Below are 11,543 nucleotides of genomic sequence, written 5' to 3'. Positions count from 1 at the left end.
TAACAGAAGGAGGATTTATTTGGCTGTGTGAAGGCAGTCTGCATTTTTTTTTTTTTTTTTTTTTTTGTACTTCCATCCTTTATTAAGGGCAGCGCTTTACGGCTTTTCCTTCGGCATATTCACATTGCTAGCAGCGCCAATTTTGTGCTTTCGGAGCAGCGCCAATTAAGCAAGAGTTGGTTGAAGGCAGGCACAGCAAGGATGCCTCAGATGGCTACTGATGAGTAACAAGTGACATTCACGGTGCCAATGTGTTAGACGAGAGGGTGACTCATGTCCCTCCACATGGAGAAGAATGGCGTGAGACCTTGCTGTCCTACTCAAGATGACACATAATTGAAAGCCTTAAAGTTTTAATCCATTTCCTCTTAAGTATTAGGCTGCAGTTGATTGTGGGTAACTGAAATTGAATAAGGGAGGCTACTATATCAGGAGGAAAAAAGATATTTTCTATATAAGCCCTGAACCCTCATTAGATGTGTGTGATAGCCTAATCACACACCCCAAATTAAACATAATAGCACCAAGATCATGTTTAAAATACATTTTCTGGAAATAAAATAATATTGAGATAGCCTTTTTTAAACCACCGTTGACTCTAGTGTACTTTCTAGAAAATCAAGATCTTTCAGAAACCATGTCTCCAGTAGGGATAAAAAGATACTTTAGATAGAGCTGTGTTCTCATTCAGTTGGACCAGGTTGTTAATTTGGTCATCTGTGACATGGCTGCACGCCAAAATGGACAGATAACAAATCTGAGATATCTGTATTGATCACTTCCTAACAGTTTCCTCTAGGTGGGGAAAAGTCTACCCGGGGAACTATTCAGAGCTAAGATGTATCTGATGTGGCCTGTCCAGCTGGGAAAACTGATTTCACTAAGGGGAGTGCACAGTGAAGCCAGAATCTAGGCTGCATGCTTACAGATTCACAATGGGCAGAAACCCTGGAAGTACAGGACTGCAGATGGGAAGACCAGAAGTCACCTCAACAGCCCCAGGTGACGGCCCCTCCCCTGGCTCTGTGCACGTGTGCAGCCCGCTCAGTGCATTCTCTCTTCTGTCTCCTAAAAGCCTCGTTTCCATGCACAAAATCATTTATAATACATTATACTTACCATCCAATATACATCAAGCACTACGATAGATTTAGAAATTTAGTTGGTGGCTAAAATAAACATAGAAACAAAATGATCAGATAATACGATGAGGAATGTGATGGCGTAGTAGACCCTAACCCTAACCCTAACCCTAACCCTAACCCTAACCCTAACCCTAACCCTAACCCTAACCCTAACCCTAACCCTGTAGAGGCCAAGTGGGAAAGAACGGGATTGGTCCAGAGGGAGCCAGCAAATGCTTCATTCTGCACCAGCAACAGGTGGTGTCAACACTGAGCCCTAAAGAGTCATGAGGTGACAGAACATCGATTCTCAACCTGTGGATCGCCACCCCTTAGGGAGTCCAATGGCTCTTTCACAGGGCCACATATCAGGTATACTGCAATCAGATATTTACATTATGATTCATCACAGTAGCTATGAAGTAGCAATAAAAATAATTTTATAGTTGAGGGGGGGGGGAGATCACCTCAACATGAGGAACTGTGTTAAAGGGTTGCTGTGTTAGGAAGGGCGAGATCCACTGTAATAGAAGGTTCAGCCCCAGTTGGATACTGGAGTCCACTTGGTGGTGTTGCAGTTTCAATTGTGAGTTCGAGAACATGGAGAGGATGTAGGCAGCAGTCAGTGGGTAGTCTCTGTCATCGCGTTCAAGGGACTGTAGTAGGAGACGGCTGTCATGGGGGGAGAGGTACACCGTAGCATCTTACCTTTGGGGAAAGGCTTTCTGGGCAGTGGAGTTGAGAGGCCCACAGTAGAGACAGGAGGCGGCTGAGGGAGCAGCTAGTGTTCAAGAAAGATGGCAATCTCATTTCCACAGATGGATAGAGGCTAAAGTATTAGATGAGGGGAGTGAGCGAACACAGGGTTTCTCTTGGAGGACTGGGTGTGGCTGAAGCCACCAGGAAAGAGGGCACAGGAGGGCTGGGGTAGGTGACTGTGGTTGAGGTGACCATAGGACAGCTATGCTGAAATCTGCTTTGACCCTGGCCTTGTTTAATAGTTTCCCTATAGTGTTACTGTCAGGAACTTATGGTATTTTGTGTGCTCATCTCCCCCCCCCCCCCAGACAAGGTTTCTCTGTGTAGCCCTGGCTGTCCTGGAATTAGCTATGTAGTCTAGGTTGGCTTTGAACTCATGGAGATTCACCTGCCTCTGCTTCCCTGAGTGCTGGAATTAAAAGTGTAGCATTTAAAAAAAGAGAATTATTTTTATATTATTTTATTTGTATGGGTGTTTTTCCGTGTATCACATGCTTGTGTCCCAGAGGCCAGAAAAAGGGCACTGGGTGCCTGAAATAGGAGTTATAGTGTAAGACCCTCAGAATGAGGAGTATCCCAGGTTCAGTGGATACCCCAAGAACTCAATGTCCAGTCCAGTTGCTGCAAAATGCAAGAGGCTTTAATGAACAGGAAACGTTTGCGCAAACGGGCTCCTCCAGCACGCAGGCTAGAGAGAAGCCCCCTCCCCTGGGCCCAGGTGTTTTTAAAGGCAAACCCACAAGCTTAGGGAGGGGGTGGGACCCTCTGTCCATTGAGTACATGACCCTTGGAGGCCGGATGGTCTGCTATTAGGGTCAGCAGACCTTAGGGCCTCAGAGTGTGCTAATTAATTTTGTCTGGGCAAACCAGAGTTATAGCTATCTCTTTGTTTCCTAAGGACCCTATTTACCACCTGTTGACTCACAGGAAAGGAAGGGCAGAAAGGAGGGGCAGTGTGAATTCTTGTCATCTCAGGGTCTGGTGAGAGGAAGCTAGCAAATTCCAAGGAATAGATATTGGTTAGCTTTCCAGGTCAGACCATCCTTTATTTAACTTCACTTTTTGATCTTTCAATAGACAGCTGTGAGTATCCATGTAGGTGCTGGGAATTGAACCTGAATCTTCCAGAAGATCAGCCAGTGCTGTAAATGCTGAGTCACCCTTCCAGCCCCAGCATGTGGGCAAACTTTTAATGAAGCAAACCAGAATTAGATTCACTTACTGTTGGCAGATGTGGTCAGGCAAGCTGCCACTTGCAATGCCAACTGCAACACTGTGCTGCATGACTGGAAAGTCAAGGTGGTTGTCAAGACCGGATGGGATGCTGATATGAAGCATCCTACAGCTCACAGCAGGGCTGTACGCACTCCTCAGGAAGCCGCTCTGCATCTCAGCTCTATCCACGTGCTGCTTCTAGGGAATTACAGTATCTCCTCCCTTCTTCCTTTTAAGTCTCCTGCCAATGTCTTGAGTAGCCAACCCTTGGGGAATGCAAGAGAGATTTTGGGAAGTGTGGTTTCTGGTTTGACTGTGCCACAGTGAAGAGAGCCATACATGCTGTTGGTTCCAATATGAGTTGGTCCTGTATGAATGTTGGTATGAAGCTCCTCAAAAAACTAAAACTAGAACTGCCATAGGATTCAGCAATACCATCCCTGAGAATACACCAAAGGAACCAGAAGCAGTATACTACCAAGATGTATGCACAGATACAGAGCCAACTCAGGTTTTTCTCAACAGATGAATGGATAATGACCATCTAGAATGTGGACACAATACAATATTATGCAATCTCAAATAAGAAGAAAATTACATCATTTGCAGGGTTATTGATGAAGTGGAGATCATCATGTTAAGAAAAATGAGCCATAATGTGGTAGATAAATATCATCTCTTCTATACGTGGAACCTGAAAGATCTACTTTCTCTCCTTCTTCTATCTATTCTATCTATCTATCTATCTATCTATCTATCTATCTATCTATCTATCTTCATCATCATCATTTATCATCAATCACCTATTACATCCATCTATCATCTATCTATCATCTATCTTCATCATTTATCTATCATCAATCACCTATTACATCATCTACCATCTATCATTATCTATCATCTATCTGTCTGTCTATCATCTATCTATCTATCTATCTATCTATCTATCTATCTATCTATCTACCTATCTATCATCTACCTAATGTAAATGACCTGAGAGTAGAGAAGGATTATTTGGGAAGTGAAAGAGGACTAGCTGGAGGGTGATGGGCCTGGAAAGGATAATGGTGGTAAATACGGTCAATGTACATGATATACTTGAATGTAAATGTTATTATAAAACCTATCATTTTGTGCAATAACTATGCTCTAGTAAAATTAAAAATTAAACAAAACATGATTGTTTGTGGTGCAGACAGTTAGGTGTCTGTTTCTGGAAGGAATACTCACATTGAGAAATGGCTGACATATCTTTTGTGGGAAGAAAAACTGAAGGGGGACAGAGAGAGGCACATGCAGAGAGACAGACAGAGACAGAGACAGAGGATAATGATCTCTTAGACCATGATTGAAATTTCTGATTCGGACTCTCTGAGCAAAATCTAAGGTCTTAGACTTAAATTGCTTTGTGTTTCTGTCTCTCTCTCTCTCTGTGTGTGTGTGTGTGCTTAGTCTAACATTGACTAGTAACACCCTCCTGGAGTCTCCGTGCATGCAAAACACACACACACACACACACACACACACACACACACACACACACGCACGCACGCACACACACACACACACAATAGATAGTCCAAATTCCACATATAGGAGAAGATATTTGTCTATCTCATCATGGCTTGTTTTACTTAACATGAAGATCTGCACTTTATCCATTACCGCACAAATGATATAATTTTGTTCTTCTTTATGCTACACAGAAGAGAAATGCTGGGTCAGAAGTTCTGAAGAGAGACTGTTCCTGGAGATGGGATTTAGAAACTGTCAACTTCTGGAGGTCATAAACTGAGAACGAAGTGTGGGCAAGGGCTCTTACTCAAGGGTGAATGGTGATGTGATATTAAAAGAGTTAATCTTTAAAGTACATTAGTGCTGATCTGATAAAGGATAATTCGTATTGGAGTATAAAATTGGAATGGTAAATGTAAGTAAGTATACATGTATTTGACAAATGTATAATACAGTAAACTTACTTGCGGGAATCATCTTTAGAATTTGACATTGGGCATTGCCATTTGCTCATGAATGGAAAAAGGCAATTTAAACTTTTTAGCACAGCTAGGAATAACAGCTATCCTAGTTTTCATGTAGTTCTGATAATGCTATGAATTCTTATAGATTTGCTTACACAACTTTAAAATAAACAATTCAGTTTTACATGTGCACTTAAGGGATAATGATGCTATTGTTAAGGCAATATTCTCATAAACTTTTGATTTAGCAAAGCTAATAAAGAGGTTTTGGAATGCTCCCAACATAAGGAGATAATAAATGTTTGGCATTATATGTACATGTATACACATCCACAGATTAATCCCGATATGATCATCATACATTTTATACATATATCAAAGTATCATACTGTACCTCCAAATATGTACTATCATTACATACCAATTATAAATTAAATCTATTTAGAACCAGAATATTCTAAATTAATTTTAAATTTATGTGTGTGAGTGCTTTGTCTGCATGTATATCTGTGTACCATGTGTGTGACTGGTACCTGTAGAGGCCAGGAGATGATGTCAGATCCCAAGAAACAAGAGTTACAGATGTTTGTGAGCCACCATGTGGGTACTGGGAAAACCCGGTCCTCTTAACTACTGAGCCATCTCTCCAGCCCTGCAAAATATGTTCCTGGAGTAACCCAATCTAAGTAAAACGAATGAGACGAGCAAATACGGCTTGTTAATCAGGTTGCAAATCAAAAATACATGAAAACAAAATAAAAATAATGACCACATTGTGCTTACACACAATGATCAAGCATTTTTTCAAGTCTTTCACATCTCTCTCTGTCTCTGTCTGTCTGTCACACACACACACACACACACACACACACACTGCTTTCCAGGTTGATGCCGTTATTGTCAGCTACATCCAGAGGTGTGTTCTCAGGTCCACACAACTGGTGTAAGTGGGAGTCAGGATTCTGATGCAGTCTATTTCCCACACTGGGGCTGCTTATCAAAATACTAAACTGAAAAAAAAAGTTTTTAAGAGAATGGCGTCATTAATGCCATGCTATCATGCAAGTATTGAAGACAATTAAATTGCACACGCGCGCACGCGCGCGCACACACACACACACACACACACACACGTGAATAGTCCATACTGCTAGTGAAATTTGATGTTGCTGTAACCTCAGAGGTAAGGAAGCCACCACACAAATAGAAGTGGTTAGGAAATGAATCATATTTTTAAGCATCTATTTTGGCTAATATTAGTTAACTGTTTGCTCAATAAAGTGCTTGGGTTTAACATCTTCCAGTGAATGATCACCAGCACTGGCCTCTGTAGCTGATAAAAGTGTAGCCCCTAGGAAGACAGAGGGTAAATACGGTGTGATGCTAAAACTTAGCATGTATTAAGGAGCACGTGTTTTCTGGGTTGTTTGGCACTGATTTACAGCTTAAATAGTGCGGACTCTGAGCTTGTAGCCCTGGCAGAGAGACCTGGCTGTGTCTGCATTAGTTACTTTTCTTGTTGCATGGCAGACTGTTTTGCAGTAGCAACTTAAGGAAGAAGGAAGGGTTTCTGTGGCTCAGGGTTAGAGGGGACAGAATAGAAGGCAGGGAGGCTTTGTGAGGTGACATCGGAAGTTAGAAAGCACCAAGAGGGTGCTTCTGGCGCCGCGCTAGCTTCTGCCTATTTCTCCCTTTTTGTTCAGTGGGCCCTGGAGGGCATGGGGTTTTCAGAGTGGGTCTTCTCTCCACAGCTAACTATCTCTGAAGACACCCTATGTACACACCTATAGGTGTATCTCCTAGGCAATTCAATTCCAAATCAGGTCAAATTGACAACGGAGGCGAACCATTGTGGTTGCCATTGCCCAGGCCTGGGAATTTATTATCTGGAGCCATTAGATGTTCTGTGCAAAGCACCAGACTGGCACTTCGGTATAGATAGAAGACTAAGGCACTGTGCAAAGTACCTGGCAATCTCGTATGGGTAGAAGGCTGAGGCACTGTGCATACTCTCTAGTACACTATCATCCAGTGGGGGGACAAGCGTATGAAGATGCCTTGAACTTTATTCTTTGATGGAAAGGCTTAAGTTGAATTTGAGGTTCACGTTCATTTCTGTGTGTTTGAACAATTTCTTGGCTTCTGTTGTATTTTTAGAGGTTGTGGTTACCTCAGGAGAGAGAAGATATAGAAATAACAAAGCTCCATGACCAGGAACTCGAGGAAGGCAAAGAAACCTCCCAAGTCTGTGACTGGGTATCTTGTCCTCGAAGGCTGGGCTTCCTGCTCAGGCTGGAGGTTCCGTGAGAACATGGGCATTCATCATCCGGGGCACCGAGGAGCTGAAGAATGACGTCAGTGCCTGAGGCAGGCAGAAGAGCAGGTTCTTTCTTCCCAGGGTGACCCACAGGAAGGACATGGGAAGTCAGATCTAAGCTGGCTTGACACCTCTGTCCTGGGAAATCCTATCAGGTGACTACAAAGAAAATCTAAGGCCAAATTTCTGCTCATTGTCAAAAGATGGCAGGCACCCTGGGGGAAGTCCCTGACCACAGGCCAATAGTACAGAAGGTTGACAGGCTTCCTGCAAAAACCAGCTAGAAAATAGCTTCAAACTCCGCCAAGAACTCTTACCTACCCTCAAGTTTCTTCACTTCCCTGACGGAAGTGTGTGCAGTCTTCTGATATGCCATTTAGATTTCTTCTCTTTGGATTGACTTTATTCAGTTGTTTTAAAGGAAGAGCCTATGACAGAATGCAGGGCATTTGTTGTTATTTAATAAGCCTCCTAAAAGAGTGTGAAGAGTTATGATCTAATTAGATTCTAATTAGAAAAGCATGTCTCTAATGTTTAAGTAAGGAAAGTCATATGTCATCCATCCAGTGTGGGATGCTGCATCTTAGTTAGAGACACTGATAAATGTTACAAGTTGCTTGGAGTAATTTATCTATGCTATAATCTCAAGAAGACAACATCTAAATGATTTGAAGAAGAATGAAGACATCTGGTGTCACACCTGTCACCTTTCAAAATGAAAAGAGTGGCAACAACTTTTAAATTTCCACCTTCTGTGAAATTAGAGAAGTTATCATTAAAATAAGCAACTAAGAGACGAAACCAGAGAAAAAGAAATGCATCAGGATGCCAAAACCATGTAGAAGATTTCACGGGAGCTGGAGGGATGACTCAGGGGTTAAGAGCACTTGTTGCTCTTGATGAGAACCTAGGGTTTAGGTTCCGGTACACACATGGCGGCTGACAACTGTCCCTAACTCTAGTTCCTGAGGATGCGATGTCCTCTCCTGGCCTCTGCAAGCACCCAGCATGCAAGTGGTGCACATACATGCATGCAGGCAAAACTTCCTTACACACAAAATTAAAAAAAAAAAGTAGATCTTAAAAAACAGTAAGCTTAGTTTAAGCTACATATAGAGACACTGTCTCAAAAGAAAGGGTTGATGGGTATAAAATGAACAGCATGATCTCCAGGCTTCTTGAACTAAAAGAGTCTTAGGGAAATGTATGTACAGATGTCAACACTATAGTAACTATGAAGCAATTGTGTTTAGAATAATGTAAATTTGAATAGACAGTGATAGCATGTATGTGTGTATGTATAAACAGACATATACATCTTGAGAGAGGATCTCATGTATTCTGAATCAACCTCAAACTCAAAATATAGCTGAGGGTGACCTTGAACTACTGATCTGATCCTGGACTTACAGCCGTGCACCATCACACAAGGTTTATGATGGACTGGGGATTGAACTCAGGGTGTTAAGCCTGAATAAGCATGTCTGAAAATGTCAGAAGGAATCATACTATTAACTATTTACCTAAGAAGAAGAATACAATAATTCTATGTACAAATATGCATATATATATATATATATATATATATAAAACAAAAATGTTATCATCTGGGCTGAAAATGTTCCACCCATGGGTCAAAGGTAACCTAACGGGGAAGTCCTCTCTTGAGTTGTTGGTTAGGGTTGTTCAAGATACTCCATAAACATTACACAGTATTGCTAGTGCCCTTGGTAGTCTCCCAGGGGTAAGACATCCCTATTGCTAAAACCACAACACACTCAGAAACAGATCCTAAAGTCTCCTGATGTGGAATTGAACTGAACACTTCTGATACCATGCAAACTTCCAAAGGAGGGACGCAACCAACAGTTCTACCAAGGATCATGCCCTTGAGCCGCGCCAATGACCAGCATAGCACGATAACCCTAAGAGTGCAGTAATGGCACATATACCTTGGGGGTGACCAATACCTCTCTAACTGGACTTCAGACTTGTTTAACAAGAGAGAAATCATGCAGGTACTGGGAACTTAGCCAACTGCCAAAAGCTAGTAAAGTCACCGTTCTTGGAGAAGAACCTACAAACATCACTTTAATAAAGCAATACAACCCCTAACCACATCCTATATATTTTTCCTTATAGGAAAGTGTAATCTTTAACCTTCATCAAGGAAACTTCTCTTTGGAACAGAAGGAGACCATTACAGAAAAACCACAACCAATCAAAATAGAGAGTTGTGGAGCCCAGCTCCAGTGGATATATCTATAAAACAACTCCTGCACCTAAGGCTCAGGCAACACCGAGAGAAGACTTGGTGGTGGAAATATTGTAAGAGCCAGAATATCAGCTTGCTGTGAGACTGAATTCCCTAGTAATGTCTACTTTAAGTCTGCCAGCATGACTACGTAACTGTGAGATGAACAAGGACAACAACCATAGACATGCTGAAGCGGGCAGAGAGAAGACCGTGAAGTCTAAACACTTCCCAAAGAATGATAGGCAACCAGGGAATAGTCTTTGCCAGCTAAGAGCACACCCTGGTTATTCAACACGGGACTGCTCATCCCTGAACACTTACGTACAAGCAACATTGCACGGGCCAAAAATTAATGAAAAAAAGAAAGCCATGGATTTGAAGAAGCAAGGAGGGCTTGGAGGGAGAAGAGGGAAGGGTGAAATAATTTTATTATGTTATAATCTCAAGAAAGAATAAAAGACACAGAGTAATATGATACTTTGCAAATTCTACCAAAGGATTTTGTCATTCTGAAAGTCTTCATTAGTTCATTTCCCAGTGTTTTTGGCAATCAAACACCCTCCTCTTGCCTGTTTCCCTTTGGTCTTATCACCCTCAATAGGTCCAGTTAGGTTGGGTGTCTAGAGGATCTGCCGCCAGATCCTTTTCTGATGGCAAACTGATCCATGAGCAGCCAGTTAGATGCACTTTCCTGGACCACACCAACACAGAGATGAAAACATAAGCGTTAGTCCTTCTAACTTATTCCTTCATGGTGCCCTATGGGAGTACTGACATTCACAGGTCTGAGCCTGCAATAGATGGTGTGTTTGATTGTTGTTATTCATCTCTGGGCTCTTCCAGATCCTTTACACATATGTCTATAGATAAAATGAATGACAGTTGCATTAAATGCATGAACCTCAGGGTGACAGTAAATGCACCATGCTTTTAGGACTAAAGGCAGGGTCATGTGCTTGGGTTGGAATGGGATGGTCAAGAATGCCAGCATAGATTGAGTCACACTAGCCTTGTCTCTTAAAGCTCAGTGATTTTTGGTAAGTTGTTCATCCCTTCTGGGCCTTACATTTTTGGTCTATGAAATGAAAATAAGTTTGTTTCCCATAGCTGTCAGAATTAAATGAGAAAGGCCCATTCATGTACTTCATAGATAGCTGTTACTTGCTAGTAGGCATCACTCTTTTTAATGGCAGAAACATTTGGGCACACAAATAATTATTCCCAAGCTCTATTTTGCTGTTATAAAAATCAATACTTATTCAGATTTCCTCCGACTGTGTGGTCTTTAACTTTAGAAGCCCTGTTTTGACTGAGCAAATTTGGGAAACCAAAGCATGTTCTATGAATTAAATACAGCAGGAGTTATGGGGATGGTTAGGAGGGCAGCGGATTTGCTATGGGCCATCTATGGTTTAAGGGTGCCCTCATGGGGTGTAAAGTGTCAGACTACCCTGGGAAGGAAAGCAGTGGAGATAAGGTTGGAGAGTCAGGCGGCCAGCTGTGTCTATGCGACTAATTGCAATAAAGGTAGTCAAGAGTGAACCTCTTTAACAGGTGTGCCAATGCCCATGGTGCCTGGAGCTACACATCACTACTGGCAAAAGTTACCACTGATCACTGCTTCTCTGGCAGAGGACAATTGGGAGGTATGTTCATGGAAGCTCCTGGACCCTGCCCTGTACTCTTTTCCTCTGCTGATTTTAGTCTACATTTTAACATTGCAATACATCACAATTATGCCTGGATGCCTTTTCTGAGTCCCTGCAGTGAACTATTAAACCCGAGCATGGTCTTGGGGTCCCCCTAACTTGTGGTTGGTTAGTGAAAGTGACCTTGAAGACTCCTAGACTTCCAGAATGCTAACACAACTAGAATATTCCTCTCCTAGAAAT

The sequence above is a fragment of the Phodopus roborovskii genome, unplaced genomic scaffold, assembly GCF_943737965.1.
Source record: "Phodopus roborovskii unplaced genomic scaffold, PHOROB, whole genome shotgun sequence".
Lineage (NCBI taxonomy): Eukaryota > Metazoa > Chordata > Mammalia > Rodentia > Cricetidae > Phodopus > Phodopus roborovskii.
This window is presented reverse-complemented; position numbering follows the sequence as displayed.